Here is a 15,261-nt window from a genome sequence, read left to right on the forward strand (position 1 = left end):
CAAGCTTGCATCAAAATTTTCCCACAAGCAATGGCCGATATATAAATATCGCCCTAAGAACATATAAATGGCCGATGGAGTGTTGACATCGTCCTTAGGAAAAGCATCGTGCAAGTTATTTTTCGGCACACAAGTTTGCCGAAAAACAGGGGGGCATGTGTTGACACCAGATTTTGGCACGGCCAAGAACTTAATTAAGATGGCCTCAAATGGAGAAGTGTTCAAAGTGAGAAAGCTTCTTATCATCAAAAGGAGAAACTTTGATATTTGGGCCATAGCCATCCGGTCTCATTTCTAAGGCCGAAGTTGTGTTCGAAGTATTCAGATTTTGTATTCAGAACACTATTCAGCTGATTACACCCCCAAGATGGCCTCATATGAGAAAAGTATCTACACGGATTGTCTTCGTCTCGTCGAAATGATTGATTTTGATATAAGGAACGTCTAAATCAGAGTTCCGATGCAAAAGTTAGAGCCAAAACAGTGCGCTGCAAAAGTCTGCCCCGGAAGTTCCGGGCAAAACTTCCGGGGAGGTTCCGGGCTAAACCGAAAGTTTGCACGCGGTGCGCCCCGAAAACTGAAATTTAACATTATTTGCAGATTTGCGGGGCCAATTTCGACATGAAGATGACCTCGGCTGAAAAAGTGATCAACTAAGGTATTTTTCTCCATTGCAAGATCTACAACTTTGCTTTTAGGACCATCGTGATCCGAGGCCATATGTGACCCGCAGGAGCTGTGCAAGAGGGCAACTTGATGTAATTTTAGCCGCGAAGTTCCGGGCTGACCGGAAGTTCCGGCCCTCGTAGTCCGAGTTAGGTTATCTTTTGATGTTTTGGACGGGATTTGAATCCTTTTCTTGTACGGAAAGTCCAGCCGCCTCATATATATGTAAGAGGTGACGGCCGATTGAAGAACAACACACAATCGAACAAATCCATCTACATGTTTTACCTTTACTTTTCCTTCTCCCTTGTTCTTCTTCTTCCTCGTTCTTCGTCTGTTCTTCTTGTTGCAGGGCGGCGAACCTCGAGGCCCTAGGGGCGATCAAGTCGACCTAGGGCAGCCCATAGCCGCCGCACGCCCGGACGGGGTCCCTCCTGGGTGTGTGGGGTTTCGGGTCATCAAAAGCGCCCGCCGGATTGTCTTGCGTACCGCGCTTCCGGCAGGTCTCCTTCGACGTGAGCTGCGGTGCATCACCCTCGATGTTGGAGGTACACGGTGACGTGTTCGTGTGTGAACACGAGTCCCAACATCCAAGCCACCAATAGAACCCTGAAAGTTATTCTTAGGTGCTTTGGGCACACAAAAATTGGATCATGTACACACCCTATTTTTTGTGGCCTATAACCCCCTACTTGACATGCCCATGGGTGGAGAAAAATGTTCCCAATTCCTCTCCCTCATGTGGCAACCGTCCGCCACTCCACCCACTAGGCTCGTCCTCAACTCCTATATCCCTCCCCCCTCCCCGCGTGCTCCTACCTTGATCCTCCACTAGAAGTAATTGTCCGCACTGGGTCGAGATCGGAGAACGTCGCCAACCAGCAACCACTCTAGCTATCATATGGCTTCCGCCCCCTTACTGCAACCCCACCATTGTCCGTATCACCTCGACAACCACTACTGCACACAAGGTGTTTGTCCTTTTGTGTAAATGGTAATTTTTCTTAAATTTCATTTTTCTTATTTGCAGATAACTTTTTGTAGACTTTTTATTGGAACTATGCAGTGCCATGAACATTTTTAGTAGGATTTGAGACATGCATGTTTAAAACAAAAAAACGAGTTTGATTGTTTAAAGTTATGCAAGTATTGCTGAATTGTATGCGTAGAAATATTATAAGTTCAATCAATTAGACCTCATGTCTCAGTAAATACACAAGTACTCCCTCCGTTCCTTAATATTTGTCTTTCTAGAGATTTCGACAAGTGACTATATACGGAGCAAAATGAGTGAATCTACACTTTAAAATATGTCTATATACATTCGTATGTGGTAGTCTATTTGAAATCTCTAAAAAGACAAATATTTAGGAACGGAGGGAGTATATGTGAACCTAACCGTATAATAGCAACAACTGGAAAATCGTCAAGATATCAAATCTACTCCTTCTATCCCGAATTATTTGTCTTAGATTTGTCTATATACAAATATATGTAGACAAATCTAAAACAAATTTAGTGGGACCGAGGTAATTAATACTCCCTCCGTTCCTATATCTAAGGTGTATTATTTTCGGCACGGTGACCAAGGCACATAATTATAGACAAGTAATGAAGAAATTACCCTTGGCAAATTTGTTGATTAGTGTCAAATAAATCAGTTAGCCTAGAAAAGTAAGAGATACATGCAATCAATAGAGATATTTACTGTTTATTGCTATAAGGAGAGATGCAGACAATCGGGAGAGATATACTTTCCATTTTCCTGGAGGGCTAACAAGAGAATTAAGAAAAATTAGAAGAAATACACCTTACATTCTGAAATTTTATCAAAAAACAAATACACCTTATATAAAGGAACGGAGGCTGGTCTACGATGAGTACCGAGGACTGGTTTGTGAGTTTTAATTTTTGTGAAGATACCCTTGTAAGAGTTGATCAACTTAAATTATTATATACCCTTTGACATTTTTGGGAAATATGAGTACTCGATTAATTGTGTAATTGCACTAGCGCTTACTTGCAATAATAACATATAAATAAACTAGATGATACCCCGCGCGTTGCTGCGGGAATTTCACTACACCATGGCAAAAGTTTAGGGGCTGTCAACTGCCGGGAAAGGTTAAGAATTGAGGTCAATTTACTGCCGGTAAAGCTTTATCTGCCAGCCAAACTTTATGGGTCAAATTATCTGCCGGGAATGATACAGTAAAGAGGGCAGCGTATCTGCCGGCAAGTTCACGGTCAGTGTAACTGCCCTGGAATCAAAACGAGGGCAAACGCTGCGCCGGTAACCACGTTGGCGTGGGCTGAATTCTTTTCGACACGAGGCTCGCGTGGGAAAAAATTGAAACAACAGAAGTTACTCGAATCGTCCCCGTGCTACGCGGCCCTAATTAGGTGCTCCTATTTTTTTCCCACAAAAAAAGTACTCCTATTTTATCCCGTACCCCACCACTTTTCTCTCACCCTGACCCAACCCAGCCGCTGCTAACCCTAACAGCAACGCCACCGCCGCCGCCGCAGCCGCATCCTGCATCCACAATGCCCAGCCCAGCGCGGCTGCCCCATTCCCCAACCACACCGCTGCCCTCACCGCCCCGCCGTCGCCACCCTACTTCCACATATGGCGCACGGCCCATCCCCCATCTTCGCCCCCACCCTCATCCGCCACCCGCGCCGCCGTACGCCCCATCCCCGATCTTCGCCGCCGCGCCCGCAATCCCCATCCCACGCTACCACCCATCCCCACCGACGCCGCCGCACCGGCATCCCCCACCAACGCCGGCGCCCCATCCCTATTCAGGCGGCCGCAGCAACAACCCTGCGGACACACCTACCACCTACGGCCCCCTGTTTCGCCCCTCACACAGCAGCACCACATCTCCTCAGTACCTGCTCCATACTGCGTATCACATCCTATCCATTTGCACTCCCCACAAATCAGTGGGAGGACGTGCCCATCTGAAGCAGCAGTAGCAGCAGAACAAGTAGCTACAGCACCGCTTACCTCTGTTTGTGCTCCCCCAGTTTCTGAAGAGGTATGCATTTAGAAGTTTCAGTTGTGTGGTTTCGAATTTTCAACCATGTTTTGTTGTGCTATGACATCCAAGGATTTTTAGTTCTTCTAAGGTAGTAAATTTGGCTGGGAGCTATGAATCTAATAGATGATGGTAAGGAACAATGTGTGATAAGTTAATACAACAGTCATGAGATAAAGGATATTTCTTTTGTTGGGAATCAAAGTGGCTATATTCGTTCATATTTTTCTTGTATGCAAATGTTCTTAAGTACTCTGAATATAGCATGAATTGACTAGATAGGATCTCTATTGTTTCACACACATTTTTAATTAATACATAGATTGATATTTTAGCTAGAGTACAAGATACCATTTTACAAATCTGTTCGAGTTAGTAATTCATTAGTATTATGTCTAGATGATCTCAGTTTTTTCCAAGACCTATTTTTAGTTTAATAGATAGATTGATATTTTTAAACAAGATCTTCACGAATAACATTTTACTGTTGATGTTCAGGTCTAGGTTCGCAAGTGGAGGTATCCAACTTACAGCCATAAATAATCGAACAAGTACCACTTCATGGTTATGGTGAGATTCTTGATCCTAGTTGAAGAGTTAAATTGGTACTTCCATCGCGTGGTATCATTTGACTACATTTGGAATATCTCGTAATTTGTTTTCAATCATTGCATGGTTGTATCATATGGTGGTAAAATATATTATGGTGTGATAATGGAAATTCTGGAATTGGACTATCACCACAAAGGATATATTGCTCTTTTGAATGTGATTGGTTTGACAACCGTATACACGACAAGTGGGTAAAGATGCACTATTGCTAATTCCGTCTTTTATATTTAAGTGTTCCTACAGAGTACCTCCTTGTTCTTCTATTTCAGATTGCATAACACTTGTACTAATTCTGAGATCATACTTCTTTTCACGAAAAGAATGGCAAACAGAGGAGGATGAGCTGATGTTGCTATGCATGAAGATTTGCGAACAGGGAATGTAAGACATGTCATAGAAAGGTTGCATGAATTCATTCCAAGTCTTGCGTGGACAAAACAAGAAGACAAAGGTGACGGCGGCCTTTGTGTGTTGATACATCTTTGCAGATGTATGAAGCTATTTAACAACAAGTTGTGCTTATCTGTAGGAAAGGCAACGCATCAAATCAGTCATCTGTCAAAATGCCTAGATGCCGACTAAGATCTGAGATAATATCACTTACAAAGCATGACTGGAGGACATGGCTGCTGAAAACCTGAATGATCATGTGGTACAGTTTGCTCACATTAAAATGTATGTAGGTTTCTAAAATTTGCAATATACTTTACAATCTTATATATGCAGATAGAAGTTGATAGTAAAGTATGCAGAAGCTACCCTCACAGCCGGAAGCAGTCCCCGCATCTATGAGGTATTACATATTCTTAGAATTCTGTAATATTAGACTAAAGACAAGTTAATTTTGTTTTCATTATCGTCTGGACAATGTGTATATGAGCTAGCTCTTCCAAAATTTATATCTTGTGGATCCCTCGTATGTTAGGGTCTTGTGGATGCTACTTTTCTTTATCTATAAAGCAGGGCTATGGCCTGATTTCTAAAACCATCAATAAAAGAGATCAAGAGATGCATATATACCATGGATGTTGCAATGATTTACCTTCCTGTAGGCAGCATTTAACCTGATCTGCTTGTTCCTGAAACACTCAGGTAAAGGGTTATCAGATATAGAAATACATGTAATATAAGAAAACTGAATATCCATGTCCATCTTTAGTGTTATCCCAAAATCTTTGGTGCAGTTATTCTCTAACTTACTTCATATATAAAATTTTCTCTCATGGTTTAACAATACTACATCCATTTAAGCATACTAAGATTCTCTAACCATGAAATATATTCAGCAACAAAGGTGGAGCACTTATCAAATGATATATTCATGCTTTATTGTTTTGTAGTGAAAGAATATCTCTTTTGATATATATCTCCTTTCAAGTAACACAAAACAGTGATCGACTTGACCAACATTCTTTTATTTTGAACAACCTATATTCATTTCAGGAAATAATGATTTATGGGTGTATAAATTCTTCTTCTTTTGTTCAATCAACATTTTTTCCTAAAACCAAGAAGCAGATTTAATCAAAGGGTTGTTCAGTTGTTATCGATCTCATAACTATTGATTCTCACTGTCTACCATTAGCACACACTACACAGAACAAACATGTACAGAAAAACTAAATGGAGGACACCCTGCATTGCCACTGGATTGCTAGTAACTAATCCTTACCTGCAGTTTTTGGATGTTCTATTTACTTCGCAGCAATGAAGAGAAAGTAATACACCAAAAGAAGATGACTATCCGTAAATATTTATAGTGATAGGTTATATCGATCTTCCTAATGACACACACACACATTCTGTTTGTGCCTTGTGGAACGCAAAGTATAGGGCGACACACGTTTCCTTTTCATTTGGATAAGTCAATTTTCTTTTTCTGCACATGCCTTCTATGTTTGGAACAATATGTTCGTCCGAGCTGATTTTTAATTCCATTTCCTTTTTTGACAGATCACAGTATAATTGCCTTTGCATCCACAAGTTTCTAGAGGTGTGGTTGTTGAGCTAAAAGGATCTTCTGCTGGGATATTTTTCGCTTTTGTCTATGATGTACTGTAATACTTATGAATCTACAAATCTACGTATGTGTGCATCTAGACCTGATGAATGGTTGTGCTTTTGGCTGTCCTGTTACTGGACTTGCATGTCCATGTGTGCACCTAGGCACGCATGATGAATCTTCTGTGCTTTTGGCTGTCCTGCAATACTGGACTTATGAACCTATGTATGCATGATGTAGACTTGTGAGCCTATGTATGGATGATAGATTGCTTATATCTATGCCCATGTTGTTATATATATATATATATATATATATATATATATATATATATATATATATATATATATATATATATATATATATATATATAGATATAGTTTGCGTTTGTAGTGGATGCAAATACTGGCAGTCTAATTGCCGGGAAACTCTTCAATCTGCCCTGAATTGTTGGCCTGCCGGGGAAAAGCTGTATGCCGGGAATAGTGCTAACTGCCGGCAAAGGTACAAACATGGAGGGCAGACAATCTGCCGGGGTTTACACTAACTGCCGGGAATTGTTTTTCCCGACAGCACTTTCAAGGGCAGTTTGTATATGCCGGCAAAAACCTTTCCCGGCAGTTGGTTTGCCTCCAATGTTTAGTTTTCCCGGCAGATCTGATGACCTCTAAGTTTTGGTCATGGTGTAGTGTTTGTAGTATTGCATATGAAACTTTTATGGAATGATATGAGAAGGCAGTTTCAAAAAAATCCAAAGAAAATTGTGTATTATTACCTAATTATAATACATCGGTAACACGGAATAGAAGGAAGGTATAGTTGAGATGCAACCTTATACCCATTAGAGAAAATAAGCAAAGGTGTACAAAATAGCATGATTCCTGAGTAGAACATATACACTCCATTTAGTCACATCTTTTTAATAGGCTTTCAGCCAGCATAGAACAACTAAACAAAATGATGGTTAGAACAAATCATACTTGATCCTCTCAGCAAGGATGTACCCTTTAGGCTATGAGTGTCATCAAACCAAAACAATCATATAATGATATTGTAACCACATAAAAGAATTATTCTTACATTTATCAAGAGATGCTATAGGTTTGAAGACATAATATACCAAGTGATTAGCCTTACAGAATATAATTAATTGTAATTATACATGCATATCCTTGAAACTGAACATCAGGTACTATTCCAGCATCTATCTCCGAACAACACATCATCAGATAAAATAAAATTAGAGCTCCTTGACTCCTTTTGGATGAAATGCATGTGCCTCGGAATGCCTAGTAACGATCAAACAAAACCTTCTGTTTTGAACACCTGCTGTAGAAGAATGACAATGGTACATGTAAGGTATTAGATCGATCTGAGGTCACTGTGGAATAATACTGCCAGGAAAGAAAATATTGTAGATGAACTGCAGTATGTCATACGCACTGATTCTACAAATCAAAGGAAGGCAACAAAAATACCAATAAGATTCATATTAATGCGTGTGTGAGAGAGATGCAGGACTGTAGTTGCAGGTAGTACATGGTAAATTTCATCTATTTATTCCTTCAAGAAGAATAAAAAAACTAAAAAGTTTTTTCACCATCTAGTGCTTGTAATCAAATCCAACCAGATCAGAGAGTTGAACATGATCCATCGTATCTCGACAATGCATGTGCAAGAGATAGATAAGGTGGCTGGTGACCGAACAAAGTTTCATTTTCAATAAATTAGGCTTCCTAGTACCACACACAAACAGAGCTTTCAACTCAAACTAACTTGAAAAATTCGCTCAAATCTAAGGATGCAGAGAGGAAGGAGAGACCCCACCTTTAGTTCAGTTGATGTTGGATGAGGATGCCGACGGTGGCACATGTTGCCCACCGCTCTGGTCGACGCCGGGGTGCGTGCCTTCGGGCAGCGTCCTACGGGGCTCGATTCACCGGCAAAGGGGTGCAGGGCTAGGTGTAACTGCGAAGATTACAGAAGCCTGGTCGGCAGCAGCGCGCGGGTGTCTCCGGCTGAGACGACTCACGAAGGCTTGGAAGCAGCGGCACCTCGCCATCAACGCCACCATCGCTCTGGAAGGAAAACATAAGACCACGAAGATGATTTATTTGTGCGAGTGGAACCGGACGTAGAAGACGAAGAGAAAGGGAACCGCAGAAGACGGACGAAAGGAAAGTATGGTGGAGAAGATAACGCGCCCAGAAATAAATGCTACGGCTGGGACTTGGAACGGAATAAGATCCTCCGTCTATTTAGCCATGATTAACTGCATGCATGGGCTTTAGGCAATGGTAATTAACTGCACCGAATTAAGTGACAACATGCATGTGCTTGGATTGCTTCGGTGGTCTATTATTCTTGGAATTAACTGCACCGAGTTATATTGGACGCCATGCATGGGTTTAGACCGTGAGAAGTTGCCTGCTTGCGTTGCGTCGATTTGTGTCGTTCGCGCATACTCGCTGGTCGCACGCGTGCATGCATGCAGTTCTGTATCGCGCAGATCAGGACTGCGTGGCCAGTGCCTGGCCAATCAATTAGACTGATTATATTGGCTGCTCTTTCCAAACTTAATGCTGACGTGGCATAAATCTGATGTGGACACCGTGCATGTTAAGAGAATAGAAAGAAGTGGGGAGCAACTTCTTAAGAATGGTAGATATGTACAGGTCGTCATCACTAATATAAAAAATAAAATTAGACTGTTGAAAGCAGACATGGCGACGGACGACATATGGCGCTCGGGAGGAGGCCGGGGAGTCACAGCGACGTGAGGATGACCGTTTCCAGTTACCTGCAGGTTCTGCCTTCTGAAGTCAACAGTCAACTGCACGCAGCTCTACAAATAAGCCGGCTTCTTCGGCATGACACACCACACATACGCATTCTCCCAGGCCCCAACTGTCGTGGTTCTAAACCTGACAATAGAATAGGGGGTAGGTATGGAGAGGCAAGATCCTAGCTATGGAGTAGTTGTATACGTAAGAGATTTACGAGTTCAAGCCCTTCTCGAAGAAAGTAACAGTCCTACGTCTCGGAGCCCGGAGGCGGTCGACTGGATTATATGCGTATGAGTTACAGGGGTGCGAACCCTTCTGCCAGTGGAGGGGGGTGGCTTATATAGAGGATGCCAAGACCCCAGCCAGCCCACGTAGCGGAGGGTTTAAAGTACATTAAGGCCTGGCGTTACTGGTAACGCCTTACATAAAGTGTCATCATGACCATAAAGACTACTTAATTACAGACCGTTTGGATACAGAGTGGTTCTTGATCTTCTGGTGGTCGAGTGAGTCTTCATGGCCGAGTCTCTTTGAGTCCGTCGAGTGAAATCCTTCCAGATCGACTGGAAGGCAGCTTCTTCTAAAGATGTCCTTGGGGAGGGTACCTTGGACAGGTCCATGACCCTACCCTAGGTACATGACTTCATCACCAACCTCTTGGAAATCTCTCCATTGCCAAGCTTCGCTCGATGAAGACAAATCTGCCTAACCGGCATGGGAACACGGGTAGCAGCCATGGGGACACGGCCCGCGGAGAACCACACCTCCGTGCCGCCCAAGGTGAAACTCTCTCTCTCTCTCTATCTCTATCTTTCTCTCTCTCTCTGACGCGTCGTTTTGGTTTTGATTCATTTTCGTGGCAATGTTTCGCTAGCCATGGAATAATGTTCCTTGTTCAAATTTCGGTTGCTAATTTCATGAGAGAGAGAGAGAGAGAGAGTTGTCTACAGGTGTGAAACAAGGAAGTTTAGAGGTGGACATTAGGAGCCTCTTTGATTCGAGGTGGACATTAGGAGCCTCTTTGATTCGCACGATCTCTAAAACACAGAACAGACAAATAAATACAATAATGGCATGCCATCTTAGTACATTATGATTAGTAGTGACGTTCCATTGTCACAGTAAAAGCAAAAGATTTAACACATGAGGTTGAAGTGGATGAAAATTTTCCTATGTAAACTGTATAAATTTATTCAAAAGAAAATATTTCCTATGAATTGTCCTACGAATCAAACAACCCATGTAGAAAAAAAATCATAGGGATAGAATTCTCCAAACGTATTTTAGAAATCCTTTGAATCAAAGAAACCCTTGATGAACAAAGTGGAATAGAATGGAGACAAAATGTTACTTTTTTTTAAATGCCACTTGCATGCAGGACTCTAGATATTGCTACTCGTTTGTTTTTAACCCTTTTCTTCGTTTTACAAAGAAAACCCATGAAATGTTCATCAAATACCCCATGGATGATGGTCACATAATCGGTGTGATATGTGATGCTTTGCCTTAATTGAGGAAATTTTATTTTCAGTAAACAATAAAATTTGTCGAACTTTCATATTAAGTGTAAATTCCTCGCGGTCCAAGAGTGAAATATTTTTTAACAGTGGATAATCGTCCCTCGAATCCAAGATCTACTACATGTCAATTACTACCACGTACTACTACTAAATATCTTTGGGGTGTTAGAAATATCATTTTGGTTAGCTGAATATATACATCCTAGATATATATAGAGAGAAAAAAAAACATATCTTTGCCATGAGTTGGCCTTGATTACCCATCCGACGACACCGACTAATTTGACATTTTGTCAATATGACAAGTCAACTTGCGTGAATTTAAAGGAATCACTTGTCTTTAGTGGGCCCTTCCACGTGCCTTGTTTTCCTTAAGCATGGCTCAAGGATCAAATGTGCAGTTTAGTTAACTAAAACACACTGTTTTGTGCACCTACTGGCAACGTTAGCATATTGTTCAATGAGCCTTCCCTCTTTCTGTCCTGAGTCCTGACTTGGCCACTAGACAAACACTAATTTGTGTCCTTTCTTTCTTTCTTTCTTTCTTTCTTTGAAAAAGGCCTAAGGTCATATATTAAGTATTACTAGTCCTTACAAACACATCCATAAAAAAATTACATTTAAAATCATGGGAGTGTTGAAGTCTTCTTTCTCTTGCATCTATCAGTGGCGCATTGTGAGCATAGCTCAATATCGCATCTCGGCCTCCGCCTCGGTGGAGCTATCTTTTTGAAACCAAGAAGCTTGTAGAAGTAACGGCCGGGAGGCCGCAGATGCAGATCAAGAGACGCCGTCGGCCATGATGTGAGAAGCAAATTGTAGCCCCGGAGAAGAAAACACTGATAAGGGCCTGTAAAGACTCCGTAGATCACGAAAGTCGACTGAATCTAGAAGGATCTACCTAAACTCAAATGGACCGGATCCCGGGAGACCAGCCAGGGACATAATTCCACACGCTCTCCGCCAGTGATAAGCTCTACCATACTTGCATTATTTCATGCCCAATGGCTAACAACAACGGTGAAAACTAGCAGGATTGGAGGACTGTGGAGGAGAGGAAGATCGACGACTGGCTCCCGGTCACAGCATCGAGGAATGGCAAGTGGTGGTACTCGGCCTTCCACAATGTCACAGCCATGGTCGGCGCCGGCGTGCTCACCCTATCCTACGCCATGTCCGAGCTCGGCTGGTACATACATACTGTTGGAAACGGGATCACCTACAACTCCAATGGCATCCATATTGTGTATTACTATTTTGTACATGTCATCAATTTCACTGATGTTTGATGGTTTTAGGGGACCTGGCGTCGCGGTGATGACTCTGTCATGGATCATGACGTTGTACACGCTGTGGCAGATGGTGGAGATGCACGAGATGGTGCCCGGGAAGCGGTTCGACAGGTACCACGAGCTGGGGCAGTACGCGACGCTAGGGCTGTGGATCGTTGTGCTGCAGCAGCTCGTCGTCGAGATCAGCATGGACATCGTGTACATGATCACCGGCGGCAAGTTACTCAAGAAGTTCCACGACCTCGTCTGCGACAGCAGCTGCAAGGACATAAAGCTCTCCTACTTCATCATGATCTTTGCGTCCGCCCAGTTCGTCATCTCGCAGCTCCCTAACTTCGACTCCATCGCCACCATCTCCCTTGCCGCCGCCCTCATGTCGATCTGATACATACCACGGGAAACTAATTTGTCAAAACCATAATTAATAATCCCTCCGTACGGAATTAGTGGACCCTCGAAAGGATGTATCTAGATGTTTTAGATACATTCGTTTGAGTGTCAACTAATTCTGGACGAAGACAGTAGCTAATTAGCTAGACATGGCCACTGACATTGAGACGTATGGACAAACAAACGCCACAGTTACTCGACGATTGCTTGGGGCGCCTCGGTGGACAAAGGCAAGGCGGATAACGTGGACTACAGCCTACAGGCATCCACCACCTCGGGGATGGTGTTCGACTTCCTGGGAGGCCTGGGACAGATGGCCTTCTCCATCTCGGGTCATAACGTCGTGCTGGAGATCCAGGCCTCCATCCCGTCGACGGAGGAGACGCCGTCCAAGAAGCCCATGTGGAAGGGCGTGATCGTGGCCTACACCATCGTCTTGCTCTGCTACTTCCCGGTAGCTTTCGTCGGTTATTGGGCCTTCGGCAACAGCGTCGACGACAACATCCTCATCACCCTCAACACGCCCAAGTGGCTCATCGCGGCCGCCAACATGATGGTCGTCGTCCATGTCATCGGTAGCTACCAGGTATACGTACGCGTCCTCCCAGCCAGTCACCCGTTAGGTTTTCTTAATGTCATGTGTACATAAGACTTTTTTGAATCACATGTGTACATAAGACTTAACATGGGAGACGACCCTTCTCATCTCAGGTTTATGCGATGCCGGTGCTCGACATGATGGAGATGGTGTTGGTGAGGAAGATGCGTTTCTCTCCCGGTTGGAAGCTCCATTTGGTTTCTCGGAGCCTCTTTGTTGGTAATGCCCTGATGCGCTTGTCACAAGTGAACTCAATTCCTTCCAGCTAATTAAACCCCCCAAAAAAATCGTCCCAAACAAACATGACTAACGGGATGCAAATCTGCGCAGCGTTCACAATGTTCGTAGGCATCACCTTCCCCTTCTTCGGTGGGCTTATCAGATTCTTCAGCGGGCTCGCCTTTGCGCCGACAACTTATTTTGTAAGCATTCCGTCCCGATTCCACTTCCATTAAAGCAAATATGAATTCAGAGCCGATCAGAATTAACTTGTTGTTCGGACCAGCTTCCGTGCATCATTTGGCTCACGGTCTACAAGCCCAGGGTATTCAGCCTCTCATGGTGCGCCAATTGGGTAAGATCAACTGAATAGTTAGTACTCCCTCTGTTTAGATACATACGTTTGAGCGATAAATAATATGGATCCGAGGGAGTTTTTCTTTTGTCCTGTGTGCCTGCAATCAAGGTTTTGGATTCCGAATGGATGAATTTTCCCGTGGGGGGCGAGATTCTCAGTTACCACGGTTACCGGAAATACCGAACATATTTCGGAAGAAATTTATATTGAATTTTGAATTCAAATTCCTTTATACTGGATATAGATAAGACTTGAACTGGTATTTAGCATAAAAGGGATGCTATCTTAGTGGAACATCTTCTGCCCGTGCGCTAATCGAAGAGGTCGCGAGTTTGACTCCTTTTTGGGTCATCTATTTTTCACTTTTCTAAAAAATAAACAAAAAAAAGTTGTGCAAAAACGCGGACTCTAACCTCCGTCCTCTCGATGAGGAAACTAGATTGGTACCACCACGCCACAGGTTAGTTTAATTTCATTACAGAGACGCTATAAACTTTTACTATACTTTGGATGTAAAAATTCAAAAAATTCGAAATTTTTGCACAGGATGCGTATTTCTCATGGGGCAGCGAGAAGCTTGGTATCCGCCCGGCAACCGTTTTTCTCGGGCGGTACCCAAAACCATGCCTGCAATAGACATCTCATTTGATCATCCAATTTTATTTTATTTTTTGTGTTTCCGTTATCTTCAGTTCTGCATCGTTGGTGGGGTGCTGCTGATGGTGCTTGGGCCCATTGGAGGGCTAAGGCAGATCATCATGGAGGCCAAGACATACCAATTCTACTCGTAGATCACTAGTTGATTGTTGCAAAGCTATTGTAGCTATTGTAGACATACCAATTCTACTAGGTTTTATTTGTACGTACCTTCTCCTAGTGTTACTCTTTGGAACAGCCTAAGTGTGGCAACCTGCCAACCACCCTTCCAAAGGCACTCCTACAGTTTCAAATAGACTGAAGTTCTAGGTTTGTTCAAAGTCAATTTTCTTCTTCTGATTTGACCGATTATGTACAGAAATATGATAATATCTAGGTTGTTGTGAATAGCGAATATAGCGATACCTGATGCCCATTGAATATGATAATATCTAAGTTGTTGTGAATATATGATTATTACTTTATGCCAGGCTGAATATTGTTGGAAAATAAGCTTTTAAATAATCGCCTGTTACAACCGGAGATAATTCCTTACTTGGCCCTTTCTTAAAATTTGCTTCCCTATTTGGCCCAAAATAAAATTTCTTCCCTTTTTGGGTCATCTATTTTTCACTTTTCTAAAAAATAAACAAAAAAAAGTTGTGCAAAAACGCGGACTCTAACCTCCGTCCTCTCGATGAGGAAACTAGATTGGTACCACCACGCCACAGGTTAGTTTAATTTCATTACAGAGACACTATAAACTTTTACTATACTTTGGATGTAAAAATTCAAAAAATTCGAAATTTTTGCACAGGATGCGTATTTCTCATGGGGCAGCGAGAAGCTTGGTATCCGCCCGGCAACCGTTTTTCTCGGGCGGTACCCAAAACCATTGCCTGCAATAGACATCTCATTTGATCATCCAATTTTATTTTATTTTTTGTGTTTCCGTTATCTTCAGTTCTGCATCGTTGGTGGGGTGCTGCTGATGGTGCTTGGGCCCATTGGAGGGCTAAGGCAGATCATCATGGAGGCCAAGACATACCAATTCTACTCGTAGATCACTAGTTGATTGTTGCAAAGCTATTAGCTATTGTAGACATACCAATTCTACTAGGTTTTATTTGTACGTACC

General features: G+C 42.7%; 1 long non-coding RNA gene and 1 pseudogene across 1 annotated transcript; both read left to right on the forward strand.

Moving 5' to 3' along the window:
* The first annotated feature begins 3,423 nt into the window (after positions 1-3,423).
* LOC125534600 lies at positions 3,424-5,298 on the forward strand. Its single transcript, XR_007294517.1, has 4 exons — positions 3,424-3,710; positions 4,209-4,509; positions 4,643-4,974; positions 5,049-5,298. It is a non-coding gene; the product is annotated as an uncharacterized LOC125534600 (long non-coding RNA).
* Positions 5,299-9,845: 4,547 nt separating this feature from the next.
* On the forward strand, positions 9,846-14,302 carry LOC125534601 (annotated as a pseudogene).
* The last annotated feature ends 959 nt before the right edge of the window (positions 14,303-15,261 follow it).

Source organism: Triticum urartu, chromosome 2 (assembly GCF_003073215.2).
Source record: "Triticum urartu cultivar G1812 chromosome 2, Tu2.1, whole genome shotgun sequence".
Taxonomy (NCBI): Eukaryota; Viridiplantae; Streptophyta; class Magnoliopsida; order Poales; family Poaceae; genus Triticum; species Triticum urartu.